Source organism: Choloepus didactylus, chromosome 4, assembly GCF_015220235.1.
Source record: "Choloepus didactylus isolate mChoDid1 chromosome 4, mChoDid1.pri, whole genome shotgun sequence".
In the NCBI taxonomy this organism is placed as follows: Eukaryota; Metazoa; Chordata; class Mammalia; order Pilosa; family Megalonychidae; genus Choloepus; species Choloepus didactylus.
Window position 1 is genome coordinate 53667714 of NC_051310.1, and position 22702 is coordinate 53690415.

The 22702-nt window shown below is 40.5% G+C and overlaps 1 protein-coding gene and 2 pseudogenes across 5 annotated transcripts in view; all 3 read right to left on the reverse strand.

Annotated features, from left to right (window-relative positions):
• Positions 1–22702, reverse strand: part of KIAA0586 (KIAA0586 ortholog) — a 168758-nt gene that overhangs the window by 51330 nt on the left and 94726 nt on the right. The gene's annotated exons all lie outside the window — the stretch shown is intronic.
• Positions 6744–7677, reverse strand: LOC119531410 (annotated as a pseudogene).
• On the reverse strand, positions 16362–16919 carry LOC119531411 (annotated as a pseudogene).

The following is a 22702-nucleotide window of genomic DNA, read 5'->3' on the forward strand; positions in this document are numbered from 1 at the left end:
TTCTTCTTTATTTCCCTTTAATTCTGTCCTTCCTCCAAATTCCCTCTCTCTTAATGAATGGTACTGCCATCTATCTATCGAATAATTCTAGTCAGAAACCCAGGAATCATTTAAGATGTTCCCTTCTTTTGCAACTCTCTCTTTCAAACTAAGTCCCATCCATTCTTTTTCTTAATTGTCTTTCAAATCACTTTTTATATATCCTCACTACTGCATAATGTCTCAAATCACTTTTTATATATCATCATTGCTGCATAATGTCTCACCAGGTTTACTTTAATACTTGTCAAACCAGGCTCCTTTCCTCCAGTTGTAATCCCCTCCAATCTATCCATCATATTTCATAGTGGCCCTTAGATGACTTTGGCAAAGAAAAGGTAAATATGACCATATCACTCATGACTTATAATCCTTAATGGATTAGTGAATACCACACAACATTCAGAATTCACAGAAATTCAAGACTGAATTTTCCATGGGAATACACATGTTCTGGTTTGCTAATACTGCTGTTATGCAAAATACCAGACATGGATTGGCTTTTATAAAGGGGGTTTATTTGGTTACAAAGTTACAGTCTTCAGGCCATAATAGCATCTAAGCTAAGGCATCAACAATAGGGTACCTTCACTAAAGGATGGTCAATAGCATTTGGAAAACCTCTGTTAGCTGGGAAGGCACGCAGTTGGTATCTGCTGATCCCAGGCTGTGTTCCAGCTCCTCTCTCACCTCCTGTGCATTCTTCAAAATTTTGCTCTTGGGGTGTTTTGTCCTCTCTTAGATTCTCCAGAGCAAACTCTAGACTAGCAAAAGTCTACTTTCAATGGCCATCTCTAAAATGCCATCTCTAAGCTGCAGCAGCATCTGGGCCTGCATGGCTCTTTTTAAAGTATTCCAGTAAATCAATCAAGACCCATCCTGAATGGGAGGGGCCACACCTCCATGGAAATAATCTAATCAAAAATATTGCCCACAGTTGGATGGGTCAAACTGCCATGGAAACAACCTAATCCAAAGATTCCAATCTAATCAACACTAATATGTCTGCCCCCATAAGACTGCATTAAAGAACACAGTGTTTTGGGGGACATAATACATCCAAACCAGCACAACATATAAAGTAAGACTGGCATTATTTCCTATTTTGTGCATAAATGTAGCCTTCCTGTCTTAAAGTAAATCCAAAAATTCCTTGATATAATATCCAGAGTTTTTCATGATTTGGTTTTTGCTCACCTCTCCAATCTCACTGCATCCCATAGCCCTAAATTCTAGTCATTGACAAAAAAATACTTATGTGTCCCCAATTATGCCTTGCCATTTCTTAACTTTGTTCCCTTGTCTCATGGCATATTCTGCCTAGAAGTCTCCATCCTTATTCACCACATGGCAAGCATTTCTTCATCTTACAGGACTTAGCTCAAGTAAGACTCCCCTTATCTATGAAGGCTTTCCTGAATCCCCTCCCCAGATACAGTTGACCTCTTCCTTCATCCTACAGGGACTTCTTCACAATAACTGTAATAACTTATTGCATGTTTTTCCCTTCTCAACTACTACCTCTACTAGAGAACAAGCTCATTGTGGACAGGGCCTTAACAAGGTTTGTATTTCTAGCATTTAGTATGTACTTAGAGCATAATAGGCACTCAAAAACTTTTCTGAGTGAATAAGCAAATGAAAAATTGGAAGATTCTTATCATTCTTCACCACCTGGCTAATTCCTTTAAAATTCAATTTTCTATTGGCTCTCATGGGAAATCTCCTGTGTCCTCATGTGTGGGTTGAGTTCTTCTCTGCACTCCTAAGTACTCTGTATTGTTGTACTAATCACACAATATTATAATTGTTGCTTTCTTATATTTTTCCCACAGTAGTCTGTAAACATCCTTGAGAGCAGATGTCTATCATCTCTGTATCTCAAATGCCTAGCATGGTACTATTGTAGTACCAGGTAAAGAGCAGATACTTATGATGGTTAAATTCATGTGTCCACTTTTTAGGTCTGGGTATCCAGTTGTTTCGTCAAGCAAACACTGACCAGACTGTTACTGAGAGGATATTTTTGTAGATTTAAACCATCAGTAAGTTGACTGCATCTATGGCTGATCACATCTTCAATCAATAACGGAGATTTCCTTCAGCAATGAGAAAAGCCTCATCCAATCAGCTGAAGGCCTTAAAGGATGAGCTGATGATTTCAGCAGTCAGAAAGGAGAATTTCCATCTCTACTTTAGTCCGCCAGCTTCTCCTCGGCGAACTCATCCAAACCTTCACTGATGTTCCCAACTTGCAGCCTGCCTTATGGAATTCAGACTTGCCAAATCCCATGGTCACATAAACCAATTTCTATAATAAATTTTCTAACATTTACTTACTTACTTAGTCCTGTTTCTCTGGAGAACACTAATAGTTTTCAATACATGTTTTCTGAGTAAATGAAGAGTTGTAATTGGTAGTATATCACAGGGTCCTCACAGATTGTTCAAAATACCAACTGACATTTTAGAGTTCCAAAGACAACTATTCAAAGCTGTTTCTGTCATTCAACCCAATCTGAGTCTCAGGATTGGAGACAGTGGTAAAGTACTATAGGTTGCAAATAGGATACTTCCTGAAAATAAGTGGTGGTGGTGTTGGGATAAGGTAAGAATGTATGAGTCTCTGTAAGCAATGTTATTAAAAATCAAGATAAAGGGCACGAGGTTAGCCACCAGAAGACATAATGGAACATAGATTTAGTATTCTACAGCTACCATTATGTAACAAAAAACATGAAACAACAGGAACAAATTTTTTCTCTATAGGCACAGTCCTTTGAAGAAACTCTGGATGGTTTCTGGTTCTATTAAAATCACATGAGGGGAGGAACCTAAGATGGCGACTAGGTGAGACAGAGAAAAAAACACCTCCGTGGAACACATTCGATAAAAAACCAGAAACGACCCAGAACACCACTTCCAAAGTAGCACCAGCCAGACAAGTTCTGCTAAAGCCACAGGGAACGTGCATTTGGTGAAACCAGGAGTCTGCATTCTGAAACGAGTGGGTGAGTAGGCTGATCTGTCGGCCACGCTGCAGTGGGGGGAGACGCTGGGCTGGCGCTTTTTTTTTTTTAAAAAGAGAGAAGCCCGGGAACAGCTGCAGATAAGACAGGAGCGGTCTGGACTAACGCCTCGGTGTCTGGGGTGGAGGATACCCCTTCCCACACCCACTGCAGATTGTCTCGGGTCCAGGGAAACAAAGGGGAGAAACCCAGCCTCGCGGCTGTCACCCCAGCAGGCAGGGCTGCTCCTGCCTGGGGCCGAGCAAGCAGCGCAGAACTGAGCCGAGAGGCCCAGCCTCGCGGCCTTCACCCCAGCGGGTGGGGCTTCTCCTGCAGAGCCGAGCACACAGCATGCACCCAAGCTGAGAAGCCCAGTCTCGCAGCCGTCTCCCCAGCGGGTGGGGCTGCTCCTGCCCAGGGCCGAACACACAGCACAGAGCTGAGCCAGGAAACCCAGCCTGACAGGGAGTCTTTCCCACAGCACCACTCACACGACACAATATCGGCTGTGGACAGGGGCCTTGAATACACCTACGGCTGATTGTCCCGGAGCTGGGAGAGCGGAGCTGTGCAGAAAGGGGGAAGTTAACACATCCCATTCAACCATCTTTGAAGTGGGCTGGGAACGCCCCTACACAGCCCGGCGGCCCAGGACTTCCACGGAGGCCGGCACTCACTTGTGATGTGGCACGGCCCTCCCCACCTCAACAGAGGTCCTGGAAAAGCAAAGCAGGGAGGGGGAACTGCTCGGAAATCTCAGGGAACCTACGCCAATACCAAGGACTTTTGTGTCAGCGGCAGAAAACAGCCTTAAATCTCTGGGAACACCTGGGAGGTTTGATTGTTAAACCTGCCCTTCCTCCCTAGCCACTCAGGCACACGCCCCTCATTGAGGGCAGACAGCACCGACAACACACCCAAATTAAGTGCACCAATTGGACCCCAAAAGAGTCAGATCCCCACATAACACAAAGTTGGGGAGAACTGACTTGAGGGGAATAAGTGACTCACGGATGCCATCTGCTGGTTAGTTAGAGAAAGTGTATGTCACCAAACTGCAATTCTAACAAATTAAAGATCAAGTAAAGCAAATGCCAAGAGGCCAAAAACAACAGAAAACCTTAAAGCATATGATAAAACCAGACGACATGGAGAACCCGAACCCAAACACTCAAATCAAAAGATCTGAAGACACAGTTCCTGGCAGAGTTAATCAAAGAACTACAGACAGGCAAAGAGAGCATGGCACGGGATATAAAAGACTTGAAGAAGAGCATGGCACAGAATATGAAAGACATAAAAAAGACCCTAGAAGAGCATAAAGAAGATATTGCAAGAGTAAATAAAAAAACAGAAGATCTTATGGAAATTAAAGAAACTGTAGGCCAAATTAAAAAGACTCTGGATACTCATAATACAAGATTAGAGGAAGCTGAACAACAACTCTACCTCCTCGAGGAGCACAGAACAGAAAATGAAAGAACAAAAGAAAGAATGAAGAAAAAAACTGAAAAAATCGAAATGGATCTCAGGGATACGATAGATAAAATAAAACGTCCAAATTTAAGACTCATTGGTGCCCCAGAAGGGGAAGAGAAGGGTAAAGGTCTAAAAAGAGTATTCAAAGAAATTGTTGGGGAAAATTTCCCAAACCTTCTATACAATATAAATATACAAAGCATAAATGCCCAGTGAACTCCAAATAGAATAAATTCAAACAAACCCACTCCAAGACATATTTTGATCAGACTGTCAAATACTGAAGAGAAGGAGCAAGCTCTGAAAGCAGCAAGAGAAAAGCAATTCACCACATACAAAGGAAACAACATAAGACTAAGTAATGACTACTCAGCGGCCACCATGGAGGTGAGAAGGCAGTGGCATGACATATTTAAAATTCTGAGAGAGGAAAATTTCAAACCAAGAATACTTTATCCAGCAAAACTCTCCTTCAAATTTGAGGGAGAGCTTAAATTTTTCACAGACAAAACAAATGCTGAGAGAGTTTGCTAATAAAAGACCTGCCCTACTTCAGATACTAAAGCGAGCCCTACCGACAGAGAAACAAAGAAATGAAAGAGAGATATAGAGACTTTTAACAGACATATATAGAATATTACATCCCAGGTCACTGGGACACACGTTCTTCACTAGTGATCACGGATCTTTCTCCAGAATGGACAGTATGCGGGGACATAAAAACAAGCCTCAATAAAATAAAAAATGTAAAAATGAATTTGTTCAAAGAACATTCTCTGCCCACAATGAAATACAAACAGAAGTCAAGAACCATCAGAGACTTGGAGAATTCACAAACATCTGAAAGATAAAAATGAGGGGGAGATGAAAACATTCCCGGACAATCAAAAGCTGAGGAACTTCATCACCAGTAGATCAGTCCTAAGCAGGCTGAAAGGAAGGGACACTAAACAACTGACTGAAACCACATGAAGAAATAAAGATTTCCAGTAAAGATCACCTGGTAGATATAAAGACCAATACTACTGTATGGTTGACTTATAACTCCACTATTTACTTCCTACAGGCTCTAAAATACATAAACTGTAATGATAAATCAGTGGTTTTGGACTCAATGTAAAATATGTAATTCTTGACAAGAACTACATAAAGGTGGGGGAATGGAGGAGTATAGGAAAACAGTTTACATGTCCTATTGAAGTTAAGTTGGTTTCAAAGAAAAACAAGATTGTTACAGATTTAAGAGGTTAAATTTAAGCCCCATGGTAAACACAAAGAAAGTATCAAAGAATATGACCAAAGAGACGAAAAGTAGAGTAGGGGTTCCAAGAAGTGGGGGAAGGGGCAATGGGGAGTTAAGAAATGAGAGTAGGGGTTTTGGTTTGGGGTGAAGGGAAACTTCTAGAGATGGATGGTCGGAAGGTGATAGCATTGCAACATTCTAAATGTGATTAATCCCACTAAGGGAATGCTAGGGAGGGGTGGAATAGGAAGATTTAGGCTATATATATCTTTCCAAAATTGAAAAAAAAATAAGACAGTCTAAATAGACAACAATTAAATGCCAAGGATGATCCTGGATGGGATCTGAGGCCAGAGGAGAGGAGGATCAAAGGGACACAGCTGGGACACAAGGAAAAAAAAAAAAAAAAAAAAAGGAAATATAGAATGTAAGCTTTATATCAATATTGAATTTCTTGAACTTCTTAGCTGCATTTAATGAGATTGCATAAAATAATGTTCTTGTCCATGGGAAAGGTATATGTGAAGTATATTGCCTGTTCAAAGATATGTGCAGCTTGCTCCCATATGTTCAGAAGATAGAGCAATAGATGATGGGTGTTAGGGAGGGAGGGAGGGAGGGAGAGAGGGAAGGAAAGAAAGTGGTGTGACAGGATCTTAAAGGTGATGGATCAGGGTATCGGGGGAGGGGGGGTCAGGGTATGATGGAATTCTATATAGGGGGTTTGTACTGTTTTTACAACTGTTCCTGTAAGACTGAACTTATTTCAAAATAAAATTTATTATTAATAAAAAAAAAATCAAGTGAGATGGTATTGTTTATATACTTCATGCATTATTAAAGAGAATACCACTTACTGTGAGCTGAACACAGTACTAAATGCTTGATATACATTATCACTTACTTCAATAACCTCATGAGGTAGATGCTATTTGTGGTAACTACCTCCAAGATGGCCTCTTATGATCCCTGCCTCCTAACAGTCACACCTTTCTGTAGTCTCCTCCTATATTGTTTCAGGGTTGGTCTATGTTATCAATAGGATATGGCATGTCACTTCTGAGGTTACTTGATAAAAGACTTTGTGTCTTAGTTGCTCACTTTCTCTTGGATCATTTGCTCTGGGGGAAGCCAGCTACCATATCATAAGCAGCTCTATGGGGAGCCTCATGTGTTAAAGGACAGAGGCCTTTTGCCAGCAGTCTCATGAGTGAGCTTGGAAGTATGTAACCTAGATCATTTGGGAGTCAGAGGCCACCAGGCTGTATTTGACAAGATCAGAACTGATATTATTACAAAAGTGGAAATACAAAGAGGTGTGTTCACTATACATTAACGATTTGGTAAAGCTCCCAAATCTTTAAACATACAGATTTGGAAGTCCAATCTTGAGCAGGAAGGATTTTTACTCCTTGTGTAGTTTAACTATCATAACTCTCTGTAGGACCCACCCAAGCTCTGGTCACTGGAGCTGCCGTTCTGATCCCAGCAGCTGTAGTAGTCTCTGGAGCCTCCACAGCCCCTACTCCTGGATTTGAACTGGCTGCCCCTGTAGACCCAGTCCCCATCCTCTCGAGAGAGCCCACAACTCCTATGTCGGCCTCCGCGGAAGAAGCCCCAGCCCTCAGCAGAGGTGCCTTGGTACCTGCGGGACTGGCTGTGAGACAATTTCCTGGCCTGGTCAACTCGGATCTGTTGCCCATCTACAAACTTCCTGTTCATGGCCATCATGGCATCTCTGATGTTCTCAAAGGTGACAATCCCAAACCCTCGTGACTGATGTGTCTCCCCGTCTCATGATCTGTACTTTGGAGGTCAGTCTGTACTTGGAGAAGACCTGATCCAGAGACTGCTTGTTGGTGTCAAAGCTCAGGCCTCCAACAACAGTCTGCTGTCTTCTGATGCCATGGTGCCACTGAGTCAGGAAGGTCCCTGACGCAGGCAGGAAGACACAGGTGCAGCACAAATGACTACCCCTTAAAATGACTGCAGCTTCAGCCTACAGCTTGACTGCAACTTCATGAGAGATACTGAGAACTACCCAGCTAAGCCACTCCTGGATTCATGACTTTTAGAAATTGTTTGAGATAATAAATGCTCCCTGTCTTCAGCTGCTAAGTTTTGGGGTAATATGTTATACAGCAACAGATAACTAAGACACTATTATTATCCCCACTTGACAGAGGAAGAAATTTGGCTTCAGAAAGATTAACTTACTTGTGCAAAGATACACAGCTCCCAAGTGGAAGAGCTGGAATTCAAACCCATGTCTGAAACTTCAAAAGATGACTTAGTCACTTTGTTATGTTGACTCATATATATGGTTTAATCTTCTGCTATGCCATACTAGTTATTATTTTTCCCATTAAACTAAACAAACATCTACAGTGTACCTACTATTAAAAATACAATGTAATTCATCATCATAAAGATGTAAGATATGCACTGAACCACCCACGCCCCCAGAGATTCAGCGAAAAAGGAAAAAAATCTCACTTGCTTAAAACTCTAGAGGAAGGTAAAGACTGGAGAAGGATCCCACAAATGCTGAATTGAAGAAAGAGAAAAATATTGGGTAGGAAACTTCCATCCCATACTGGCCAATCATCTTCCCTCTATCTCAGTTGGTCCCATACAGCTTGAGAAGTGCTCAGACGCAGCGGCTGGAATCCCTCCCACCTCCCACTAGGGACAAAGACTATCAAAAACTCTCACAGCAGTGAGCTAGATTCCCACATATATCCAGAAACTGAGACCCAAGTCCACAAAGAATCAGGGCAGGAGTCAAACAGCACAGGAATGCTGAAAACAAAAGGGCTCCAAGGAGGAGTTTACAAAATAGAGGATTAGGGAGGTAACAGCAGAATTTACTTCTTTCCCAAGAGCAGCAAGTAACCAGGCAGAAACAGTCCGAATCAACTGTTTGGGGACATGGGAGACAGAGAAGGACATTTCAGTGTTCAGGTCAGTGTGGGATGAAGAGTGAGAAATTTGGGCAGAGGCTATGAGTAATTCCAGCTGTAAAAATTTGGGCAGAGGCTATGAGTAATTCTGGCTGTAGTTCCAGGCACCCATCCTCCACTCGAGGGAAGTAGCAGCAGGCAGCCCGATCCTTTACTGGGGGATGGCTGTGGACTGGGACAACTGCAGGAGTCCTCCACCCACCCCAAGTACACAGGGGGACAAAGCCCAACAGTGAGTCTGATATTGGCCGGTAAGTGAGAAAATGGGAATCCCTGCAGTTTCAGGCCCACCTGTTCAGATGCTGCTGGGCTCCAAGATTTAAACGTCTTTAGAGGAAGAATACCTAACCAAAGAGTGCTATCTGCTGAGCAGGCCAGAAAGTGCAGGGGGAAAAAGAAGGCTTTTTGGAGTCTTTCCAGAACCTATCCCGGGCCCACTGGAACTGCTCTACACCCCCACACAGATATCCAGCCCTGTTTTGGCAGAGAAATACTGATGATCCAACTGTCAAAGCAGTGCCCTAATATAAATCCAAGCAACAACTAAATCATAGACAAAAAAGATAAACTGATCTTCAGAATAGGCCCATCAAGATAATCAGATGACCAGATACCACAAAAAAATCACAAGGCATACTAAAACAGGAAGATATGGCTCAAAGGAACAAATTAAAGTCAGAGAAGACACAGAATTTGGAACTAATCAAAGACATTTAAACAAATATCCTAAGCAAATTCAACAAGATGAATAAAAAAATAATGGACATTAAGAAGATGCTAGGTGAGCATAAAGAAGAATTTGAAAGAACACATAGAAAAATAACAGACTTCATGGAAATGAAACACATTGCAGATGAAATTAAAATATGCTAGAAACACCCAACAGCAGATTTAAAGAATCAGAGGAAAGGGTCAGTGAGTTAGAAAACAGAGCAACCGAATTTAAACAGACAAAACATGAAATGGAGAAAAAAATGGAAAAAATTCAGCAGGGTCTCAGGGAAATGCTTGACAACATAAAGCAAACAAACATCAGCATCACAGGTGTTCCAGAAGGAGAAAAGAAGGGAAAAGGGCTTACAAAATAGAAAGACTATTTGAGGAAATAATGGCCGAAAATTTCCCAATCCTTAGGAAAGTCATAAATATGCAAATCAAAGAAGCCCAACATACACCAAACAGAATAAATCCGAATAGACCTACTTCAAGACACATACCAATAAGAATGTCAAACACCAAAAAGAAGGAGAAAATTCTGAAAGCAGCAAGAAAAAAGCGATTCACCACATACAAGGGAAGCCAATTAAGACTAAGTGCTGACTTCTCATCAGACACCACGAAGACAAGAAGACAGTGGACAATAAATTTAAGATAATGAAAGAAAACTTGCCAGCCCCAAATTCTCTATCCATCAAAGCTTTCCTTCAAAAATGAGGGAGAGCTTAAAATAGTCACAGATAAACAGAAGCTACAGGTTCGTTACCAAGTGACCTGTCCTACAAGAACCACTAAAGGGAGTTCTGCTGGCTGAAAAGAAAAGACAGGAGGGAGAGGCTTGGAGGAGGGAAAAGGAATGAAGAGTATTAGTAAGTATAACTAAAAGAATAAAAAAAGAGAGAGAGAACCTAAGATGGCTGCTAGGTGAGACAGGGCAAAAAAATACCTCTGTGAAAAATACTAGATGGAAGCCAGAAGGTGACCCAGAATACTGGTTTCAGCAATGCACCAGCTGGACAAGTTCTGCTAGAACCACAGACACCGTGCACTTGGTGAAACCGGGAGTCTGCATTCTGAAACGAGTGAGTAAGCCGGCTGAAAGACCTGCAGCCATGCTGCAGTGTGGGGAAGCTGGGGGCTGGCGTTTGGAGATGGACTGGTTCTTTAAAAAAAAAAAACGAAAAACCCAGGAGCGGCTGCAGTTGCGACGGTGGGAACTGTGCAGTGAAGCACGGCAGGAGCGGGCTGAGCCAACCCCTCGGTGTCTGGCATGGAGAATAGCCCGCTGCAGATTCCTTCAGGGCCAGGGTAGCGGAAGGGAGAGCCAAAAGGAGAAAGAAACCCCGCTCTTGCAGTGCTGAAGACACTTCTGCCAGGGGCCGTGCCCACAGCCCAGAGCTGCGCCAGTTGTCCCGGAGCTGGGAAGGAGGAACTGTGCGAAAAGGAGGGGTGTTGAGATGCCCCATTCAGCCATCTTTGCATCAGGCTGAGAGCATCCCTGCACGGCCTGGTGGCCCGGGTCTTCCCTTGAGGCACGCACTTGTGGCATTGCACAGCCTTCCCTCAGCAGAGGTCCTGGGGGATCACAGCTGAGAAAGGGGGCCTGCTCGGAAAACCCAGGGATGCTACGTCAATGCCGGTGGTTTGTGGGTCAGCGACAGAAAATCTGGGGCAAAACTGAAATGAAAGCTTAGACTCTTGCAACCGCCTTGAATCTCCAGGGAACACCTGGGAGGTCTGAATATTAAAGCTGCCCTGCCTCCCTAACCACCCAGACACACGCCCCACATTCTGGGTGGACAGCTCCAACAACACACCCAAACTGAGTTCACCAACTGAACCCCACAAGAATCATTTCCCCACACATCACAAAGACAAAGTTGAGGAGAACTGACTTGAGGGGTATAGGTGACTCACAGATGCCATCTGCTGGTTAGTTAAAGTGTACGTCACCAACTTGTATTTCTGAAAAATTAGATTGGTATTTTTTTTTTTTACAACTTGAAAGAATCCTACCAAGCAAAGCAAATGCCAAGAGGCCAAAAACAACAGAAAATCTTAAAGCATATGATAAAACCAGATGATATGGAGAACCCAATCCCAAACACCCAAATCAAAATATCAGAAGAGACACAGTTCTTGGCACAATTAATCAAAGAACTACAATCAAGGAATGAAAACATGACAAAGGATACAAAGGACATGAAGAAGACCATGGCACAGGATATAAGGGACATAAAGAAGACCCTAGAAGAGCATAAAGAAGAAATTGCAAGATTAAATAAAAAAAATAGAAGATCTTATGGAAATAAAAGAAACTGATGGCCAAATTAAAAAGACTCTGGATACTCATAATACAAGGTTAGAGGAAGTTGAACAATGATTCAGTGTCCTAGAAGTCCAAAGAACAGAAAATGAAAGAACAAAAGAAAGAATGGAGAAAAAAATCGAAAAAATTGAAACGGATCTCAGGGATACGATAGATAAAATAAAATGTCCAAACTTAAGATTCATTGGTGTCCCAGAAGGGGAAGAGAAGGGTAAAGGTCTAGAAAGAGTATTCAAAGAAATTGTTGGGGAAAACTTCCCCAACCTTCTACACAATATAAATACACAAAACATAAATGCCTAGCAAACTCCAAATAGAATAAACCCAATAAACCCACTCTGAGACATATTCTGATCAGACTCTCAAATACTGAAGAGAAGGAGCAAGTTCTGAAAGCAGCAAGAGAAACGCAATTCACCACATACAAAGGAAACAACATAAGACTAAGTTGTGACTACTCAGCGGCCACCATGGAGGTGAGAAGGCAGTGGCACAACATATTTAAAATTCTGAGAGAGAAAAATTTCCAACCAAGAATACTTTATCCAGCAAAACTCTCCTTCAAATTTGAGGGAGGACTTAAATTTTTCACAGACAAACAAATGCTGAGAGACTTTGCCAATAAAAGACCTTCCTTACTTCAGATACTAAAGGGAGCCCTATCGACAGAGAAACAAAGAAAGGAGAAACAGACATAGAGAATTTTAACAGACATATATAGAACCTTACATCCCAAATCACCAGGACACTCATTTTTCTCTAGTGATCACAGATCTTTCTCCAGAATGGACCATATGCTGGGAAATAAACCAAGCCTCAATAAATTAAAAAAAAAAAAAATTTTGAGTATATTCAAAGCACATTCTCTGACCACAATGGAATACAAATAGAAGTCAATAAGTTTTGAATTGTAACTCCACTATTTACTTCCTACATGATATAAAATACACAAACTCTAATGAAAAATGAGTGGTTTTGAACTCAATGTAAAATACATAATTTTTGACAAGAACTATATAAAGGTGGGGGAATGGAGGAGTATAGGAACATAGTTTATGTGTCCTATTGAAGTTAAGTTGGTATCAAAGAAAAAAAAGATTGTTATGGATTTAAGAGGTTAATTTTAAGCCCCACAGTAGACACAAAGAAATTATCAGAGAATATGACCATAGAGATGAAAAGTAGAGTATGGGTTAAGAGAAATGGGGGAAGGGGCAATGGGGAGTTAAGAAATGAGTGTAGGGTTTTTGTTTGAAGTGAAGGGAAATTTCTAGTAATGGATGGTGGGAAGGAGATAGCATTACAACATTCTAAATGTGATTAATCCCACTAATGGAATGCCAGGGAGGGGGTGGAATGGGAAGATTTAGGCTGTATATATGTTTCCACAATTGAGAAAAAAAATAAAAGACAGTCTAAATAGATGACAATTGAATGCCAAGGCTGACCCTGGATGGGATCTGAGGATGGAGGAGAGGAGGCTCAAAGGGACACAGTTGAGACATAAGAGAAAAAAGAAAAAAAAGGAAATATAGAATGTAAGCTTTGTATCACTGTTGAATCTCTTGTACTTCTTAGTTGTGTTTAATGGGATTGCATAAAAGAACATTCTTGTTCATGGGAATAATATACGTGAATTATAGTCTTTGTTCAAGGATGTGTGCAGCTAGCTCTCATATGTTCAGAAGACAGAGTAATAGATGATGGATGACAGATAGGGAGGGAGGGAGGGAGGGAAAAAATAGCGGTGTGACAGCATGTTAAAGTTGGTGGATTGGGATATCGGGGGGGGAGGTCAGGGTATGCTGGAGTTCAGTGTATGGGGTTTGTATTGTTTTTGCAACTGTTCCTATAACTTTGAATTTATTTAAAAATAAAATAAAAGAACACAACTACATGTGTGTATTTAGAGCAAAAAAATAAAGCAACCTAAACTTAAAAAAAAAGAATAAAAAGAGAAAAAAATTGATCTGACATGTAGGAGCCAAAGGAAAAATGGTTGAAGTACTGCCTTTACAGTAATAACATTGAATGTTAATGAATTAAACTCCCTAATCAAGAGATACAGACTGACAGAATGGATTAAAAAATATGATCCATTATACAATGTTACAAGAGACCCATTTTAGACCCAAAGATACAAATAGGTTGAAAGTGAAAGGATGGGAAAAGATATTCCACACAAGTAGTAACCAAAAAAAAAGCTAAGGTAGCTATACTAACATCAGACAAAACAGACTTTAAATTTAAAAATGTGATAGGAGACAAAGAAGGGCAATATATATATATATATATTAATAAAAGGGGCAACACACCAAGAAGAAATAACAATCATAAATATCTATGCACCTAAATCAAGGTCCCTCAAAGTAAATGAGGCAAACACTGGCAAAACTGAAGGAAAAAATAAATGTCCATACAATACTAGTGGGAGATTTCAACACCCACCCACTCTCTTCAATAGATAAAACAACTAAACAGAAGAACAATAAGGAAACAGAGAACCTAAATAATATGATAAATGAACAAGACCTAACAGGCATATATAGAACAGTACACCCCAAAAGAGCAGGATATACATTCGTCTCAAGTGCTCACGGAACATTCTCCAGGACAGATCACATGCTGGGGCACAAAAGAAGTCTTAATAAATTTAAAAAGATTGAAATTATACAAAGCACTTTCTCTGTCATAATGAAATGAAGACAGAAATCAGTAATAGCCAGAGAACTGGAAATTTCACAAATAAATGGAGGTTAAAAAACACTTTTAAATAATTAGTGGGTCAAAGAAGAAATTGCAAGAGAAATCAGTAAATATCTTGAGATGAATGAAAACAAGAACACAACATATCAAAACTTACACAGCAAAGGCAGTGCTGTGCTGAGAGGGAAATTTATAGCCCTAAATATCTACATTAAAAAGGAAAAAGAGTTAATACCAAAGACCTAACTGAACCTACCTGGAGAAACTAGGGAAAGAACAGCAAACTAATACCAAAGTAAGCAGAAGGAACGAAAAAAGATTAGAGGAGAAATAAATGAAAATGGAGAACAAAAAAACAATACAGAGGATTAATAAAACCAAAAGTCGGTTGTCTGAGATCAAAAAAGTCCACAAACCCTTAGCTAGACTAAGACTAAAAGAGAGAAGACACAAATAAAATCAGAAATGAGAGAAAGGTCATTATCATGGACTCTGAAGAAACAAAAAAAAAATCATAACAGGATATGATGAACAACTGTATGCCAACAAACTGGACAACTTAAATGAAATGGACAATTTCCTAGAAACACAAAAAACCTATACTGACTTGAGAAGAAACAGAAGACCTCAATAAAACAATCACAAGTAAAGAGATTGAATCGGTCATCAAAAACCTCCCAAGAAAGAAAGGCCCAGGACCAGATGACTTCACGGGAGAATTCTACCAAGTATTTCAAGAAGAATTAATATCAATCCTCTTCAAACTCTTCCAAGTGAAGAAGAGGGAATACTACCTAACTTATTCTTCGAAGCCAACATCACCGTAACACCAAAGTCTAATTAAAGATACTACAAGAAAAGAAAATTACAGACCAATTTCTCTAAAGAATCTAGACGCAACAGCCCTCAATAAAATACTTGCAAACTGAATCCAACAGCACATTAAAAGAATTATGCACCATAACCAAGCGGGTTTTATTCCAGGTGTGCAAGGGTGGTTCAGCACCAGAAAATCAATTAACGTAATATACCACATAAACCAATTGAAAAGGAAAAACCACACAATCATCTTGATTAATGAGGAAAAGGCATTTGACAAAATTCAGCATCCTTTCTTGATAAAAACCCTTTGAAAGGTAGGAATGAAAGGAAACTTCCTCAACATAATAAAGGGCATATATGAAAAACCCACAGCTAACATCATACTTAACAGTGAGAGATTGAAATCTTTCTCTTGAAGATCAAGAACAAGAAAAGAATGTCCATTGTCACCACCATTATTCAACATTGTGCTACAAGTTCTAGCTAGAGCAATTAGGCAAGAAAAATAAAAAGGGATCCAAATTGGAAAGGAAAAAGTAAAACTTTCACTATTTGCAGACAACACGATCCTATATTTATTTTTTAAAAGGTGTTAATTATAAAAATTATTTATTTCTGCTCCTCTCATACATCTTATTGTTCAGGAAACAATCTTACATACATATCTGAAATAATGTAGTATCGCACACTCTGTTTAAAGGCAAAGCACCACTGGTAAAGCTGATCACCTGTCCAGAGTTCTCAGGTTACAGGATCGCTTCCTGATTTTACATTAATTTCTGAAAATCAGAAATGCCATTTCCAAAAAAATGTTAAGAGAGTTGTTTAAAAAAAACACTTTATTCAATATTATAGTTGTAGAAATGGAGTATTTTCCTTCTAGAAATCAAAATCTAAAAAGAAAATGCCACTTCACATCGTTGATATGCTACCATAGGTCAGCAGGAAAAAATATTGTGATAAGATTGTCTCTCTGGTACTACCAAGAAGAAATTCTAGTCCAAGCTTTAATAAGCTTCCTGTTTTCACTATATGCTTATTCCTCTGCCGCTTTTCATCCTTTTCCACATTTCATATTGGAGGATTGGTACAGCCTTTAAAACTTTATTAATAGGAGCAAATCCAGTATCCATTGATTTCTTCTCAAAATGCACTCTAACCCATCAGACAGCCTAGCAGTTTCATTCTCATGAATACTCTAGCCATGAAAAAACTCAACAGGGCACAGATGAATCCAATGAACAGCAGAAGAAATCTATTGAATTTTGGAATGTTCGGTGCATTGGATCGGTCCAGGATTATGAATCCTAAATCTCCCATTGTAAACAGGAAGCTGGATTCAAGTCCTTCCATAATATATTGTCTATTTACTGTCTGTAGGCCAGGAAAGTCACTGGCCTCTGATGCCCATGTTCCTCAGTCATTGAGCCAACACTTGGAGGTTCAACAATAACATCATAAGTTATCCCTCCAGTGATGATGAAGTAAGACACCACCACCAGAGTGTACACCGTCATAGCTGATGGCATGTCCACCCAGGGTGGCTTCTTCAGCTTCAGGATGGGACATTCAAGCACTAAAAATGGGACTTGGTACAAGGTCTCCATGTTGGTGGCGGCAGGGGCTGCTCTCTCTCTGATCCTATATTTAGAAAGTCACAGAGAGGGCGGAGAAAGATGGCGGACTGGTGAGCTGTATGTTTTAGTTACTCCTCCAGGAAAGTAGGTAGAAAGCCAGGAACTGCGTGGACTGGACACCACAGAGCAATCTGACTTTGGGCATACTTCATACAACACTCATGAAAATGTGGAACTGCTGAGATCAGTGAAATCTGTGAGTTTTTGTGGCCAGGGGACCTGCACCCCTCCCTGCCAGGCTCAGTCCCGTGGGAGGAGGGGCTGTCAGCTCCGGGAAGGAGGAGGGAGAACTGCAGTGGCAGCCCTTATCAGAAACTCATTCTACTCATCCAAACTCCAACCATAGATGACTGAGACCAGACACCAGAGAATCTGAGAGCAGCCAGCCCAGCAGAGAGGAGACAGGCATAGAAAAAAAACAACACGAAAAACTCCAAAATAAAAGCGGAGGATTTTTGGAGTTCTGATGAACATAGAAAGGGGAAGGGCAGAGCTCAGGCCCTGAGGCTCATATGCAAATCCTGAAGAAAAGCTGATCTCTCTGCCCTGTGGACCTTTCCTTAATGGCCCTAATTGCTTTGTCTCTTAGCATTTCAATAACCCATTAGATCTCTGAGGAGGGCCCTTTTTTTTTTTTTAATCCTTTTTTCTTTTTCTAAAACAATTACTCTAAGAAGCCCAGTACAGAAAACTTCAAAGACTTGCAATTTGGGCAGGTCAAGTCAAGAGCAGAACTAAGAGAGCTCTGAGACAAAAGGCAATAATCCAGTGGCTGAGAAAATTCACTAAACAACACAACTTCCCAAGAAAAGGGGGGTGTCCGCTCACAGCTATCATCCTGGTGGACAGGAAACACTCCTGCCCATCGCCAGCCCCATAGCCCAGAGCTGCCCCAGACAACCCAGTGTGACGGAAGCGCTTCAAACAACAGGCACACACCACAAAACTGGGCGTGGACATTAACCTTCCCTGCAACCTCAGCTGATTGTCCCAGAGCTGGGAAGGTGGAGCAGTGTGAATTAACAAAGCCCCATTCAGCCATCATTTCAGCAGACTGGGAGTCTCCCTACACAGCCCAGCAGCCCAGAACTGCCCTGGGGGGACGGCACTCACCTGTGACATAGCACAGTCATCCCTCAACAGAGGACCCGGGGTGCACAGCCTGGAAGAGGGGCCCACTTGCAAGTCTCAGGAGCCATACGCCAATACCAAGGACTTGTGGGTCAGTGGCAGAGACAAACTGTGGCAGGACTGAACTGAAGGATTAGACTATTGCAGCAGCTTTAAAACTCTATGATCACCAGGGAGATCTGATTGTTAGAGCCACCCCTCATCCCTGACTGCCCAGAAACACGCCCCATATACAGGGCAGGCAACACCAACTACACACGCAAGCTTGGTACACCAGTTGGACCCCACAAGACTCACTCCCCCACTCACCAAAAAGGCTAAGCAGGGGAGAACTGGCTTGTGGAGAACAGGTGGCTCGTGGACGCCACCTGCTGGTTAGTTAGAGAAAGTGTACTCCACGAAGCTGTAGATCTGATAAATTAGAGATAAGGACTTCAATTGGTCTACAAATCCTAAAAGAACCCTATCAAGTTCAGCAAATGCCACGAGGCCAAAAACAACAGAAAACTATAAACCATATGAGAAAACCAAACGATATGGATAACCCAAGCCCAAGCACCCAAATCAAAAGATCAGAAGAGACACATCACCTAGAGCAGCTACTCAAAGAACTAAAGATGAACAATGAGACCATAGTACAGGATACAAAGGATATCAAGAAGACCCTAGAAGAGCATAAAGAAGACATTGCAAGACTAAATTAAAAAATGGATGATCTTATGGAAATTAAAGAAACTGTTGACCAAATTAAAAAGATTCTGGACACTCATCGTACAAGACTAGAGGAAGTTGAACAATGAATCAGTGACCTGGAAGATGACAGAATGGAAAATGAAAGCATAAAAGAAAGAATGGGGAAAAAAATTGAAAAACTCGAAATGGACCTCAGGGATACGATAGATAATATGAAACGTCCAAATATAAGACTCATTGGTGTTCCAGAGGGGAAGAAAAGGGTAAAGGTCTAGGAAGAGTATTCAAAGAAATTGTTGGGGAAAACTTCCCAAATCTTCGAAACAACATAAATACACAAATCATAAATGCTCAGCGAACTCCAAATAGAATAAATCGAAATAAACCCACTCCGAGACATATACTGATCACACTGTCAAACACAGAAGAGAAGGAGCAAGTTCTGAAAGCAGCAAGAGAAAAGCAATTCACCACATACAAAGGAAACAGCATAAGACTAAGTAGTGACTACTCAGCAGCCACCATGGAGGCAAGAAGGAAGAGGCACGATATATTTAAAATTCTGAGTCAGAAAAATTTCCAGCCAAGAATACTTTATCCAGCAAAGCTCTCCTTCAAATTTGAGGGAGAGCTTAAATTTTTCACAGACAAACAAATGCTGAGAGAATTTGCTAACAAGAGACCTGCCCTACTTGAGATACTAAAGTGGGCCCTACAGACAGAGAAACAAAGAAAGGACAGAGAGACTTGGAGAAAGGTTAAGTACTAAAGAGATTCGGTATGGGTACAATAAAGGATATTAATAGAGAGAGGGGAAAAATATGACAAACATAAACCAAAGGATAAGATTTGCTGCTGCAAAGGAGAGGCTAGGCCTCCCTATGGTTGTGCCTAAGAGCCTCCTCCCGAATACCTCTTTGTTGCTCAGATGTGGCCCTCTCTCTCTGGCTAAGCCAACTTGAAAGGTGAAATCACTGCCCTCCCCCCTACGTGGGATCAGACACTCAGGGGAGTGATTCTCCCTGGCAACGTGGAATATGACTCCCGGGGAGGAATGTAGAGCAGGCATCGTGGGACGGAGAACATCTTCTTGACCAAAAAGGGGATGTGAAAGGAAATGAAATAAGCTTCAGTAGCAGAGAGAGTCCAAAAGGAGCCGAGAGGTCACTCTGGTGGGCACTCTTACGCACATTTTAGACAACCCTTTTTAGGTTCTAGAGAATTGGGGTAGCTGGTGGTGGATACCTGAAACTATCAAACTACAACCCAGTACCCATGAATCTCAAAGACAGTTGTATAAAAATGTAGCTTATGAGGGGTGACAATGGGATTGGGAAAGCGAGAAGGACCACACTCCACTTTGTCTAGTTTATGGATGGATGAGTAGAAAAATAGGGGAAGGAAACAAACAGACAAAGGTACCCAGTGTTCTTTTTTACTTCAATTGCTCTTTTTCACTCTAATTATTATTCTTGTTATTTTTGTGTGTGTGCTAATGAAGGTGTCAGGGATTGATTTAGGTGATGAATGTACAACTATGTAATGGTACTGTGAACAATCGAAAGTACGATTTGTTTTGTACGACTGCGTGGTATGTGAATATATCTCAATAAAATGAAGATTAAAAGAAAAAAAAAAAAAGAAAGTCACAGAAAAAGTACAACAAAGCTAGTAGCGCTAATAAACAAGTTCAGCAAACTGGCAGGATACAAGATCAACACATGAAAATCAGTAGTGTTTCTATATACTAGTAATGAGCTATCAGAGGAGGTTATCAAGACAAAAATTCCATTTACAATGGCAACTAAAACAAATATCTAGGAATAAACTTAATGAAGGATGTAAAGAACCTGTATACAGAAAACTACAAAACAATGCTACAGGAAATCAAAGAAGACCTAAATGGAAAGATATTCCATGTTCATGGACTGGAAGGCTAAATGTTATTAAGGTGTCAATTCTACTCAAATTGATCTACAAATTCAATGCAATACCAATCAAAATTCCAACAGCCTACTTTGCAGAAATGGAAACGCTGCTTATCAGATTTATTTGGAAGGGTAAGGGGCTGCAAATAGCCAAAAACATCTTGATAAAGAAGAATGAAGTGGGATGACTCACATTTCCTGACTTAAAAGCATATTATAAATCCACAGTGGTCAAAACAGCATAGTACTGGCATAAGATAGACATATTGATCAATGGAATTGACTCAAGAGTTCAGAAACAGACCCTCAGATCTATAGTCAATTGATTTTTGACAGGGCTCCCAAGTCCACTTAACTGGGACAGAATAGTGTCTTCAATAAATGGTGCTAGGAGAACTGGACATCCATATCCAAAAGAATAAAAGAGGACCCCTATCTCACACCCTATACAAAAATTAACTCAAAATGGACCAAAGACCTAAATATAAGAGTCAGGACCATAAAACTCCTAGGAGAAAACAGAGGGAGACATCTTTAAAATCTAGCAATAGGTGGTAATTTCTGAGAACTTGTACCCAAATCACAAACAAAAGGAAAAATAGACAAATGGGACTTCCTCAAAACTGAATACTTCTGTGCTTCAAAGCACTTTGTCAAAAGGGTGCAAAAGCAGCCAACTCAATGGGAGAATATACTTGGGAACAACATATATGATAAGGGTTTGATATCTAGAATATATAAAGAAATCCTACAGCTCAACAATAAAAAGACAAACAACCCACTTAAAAAAATAGGCAAAAGGCATGAATAGACAACTTTTCCAAAGAGGAAATACAAATGGCTAAAAAGCACATGAATAGATGCTCATCTTCACCAGCTATTAGGGAAATGGAGATCAAAACCACAATGAGTTATCATTTCACACCCATTAGAATGGCCCTGTCAAAAGGGAAACTACAAGTGTTGGAGAGGATGTGGAGAAACAGGTACACTTCTCACTGCTGATGCGAATGTAAAATGGTACAGCCACTGTGGAAGATGCTTTGGCAGTTTCTAAGAAAGCTAAGTATACAGTTGCCTTACGATCTGGCAATCCCACTACTCGTATATACACAGGGACATGAACAGACACCTGCACACAGATGTTCACAGTGACATTATTCACAATTGCCAAAAGATGGAAACAACCCAAGTGTCCATCAACCGATGAATGGATAAACAAAATGTGGTGTATACATATGATGGAATATTATTCAGCAGTAAGAAGGAATGAAGTTCTGAAGCACGCAACAACATGGATGACCTTGAGGACATTATGTTGAATGAAATCAGTCAGACACAAAAGGACAAATATGGTATGATCTCACTAATACGAACTAATTATAATATGGAAACTCATAGACATAAAATCTAGAATATAGGTTACCATGAAATAGAAAGAGGCTACAGAATGGGAAGCGTTTGCTTAATACATGCAGAATTTTTAACTAGGTTGAACTTAAACGTTTAGAAATGGATAGAGGTGGTAGCATGTTATTGTAAGTATAATTAACAGTGCTGACTTGTGGGTGAATGTGGTTGAAACGGAAAGTTTAGAATCATGTACATCACCAGAAGGAAAGCTAGAGGCTAAAACCATGGGCATGTATAACACAGGGAATCTTGTGGTGAATAATGACTGTGATTAACAGTTCAAATATAAAAAGTTTGTTCACGATCTAGAACAAATGTTAAGACAGTATAACAAGGAGTTAATAATAGAGTGGTTTATGGGAAAAAAGTACCTACTGCAAACTATGACTATAGTTAACAGTAATATACTAATATTCTTTCATCATCAGTAACATATGTACCACACCAATACTAGGGGTCAATAATTGAGAGAGGGGAGGGATAAAAAGTATGGGATATTTTAGGTTTCCCTTTTTTATGTTTTTTTTTTGTTTGTTTTTTCAGTAATGAAAATGTTCTAAAATTGATTGTGGTTTTGAATGCACAACTATGTGT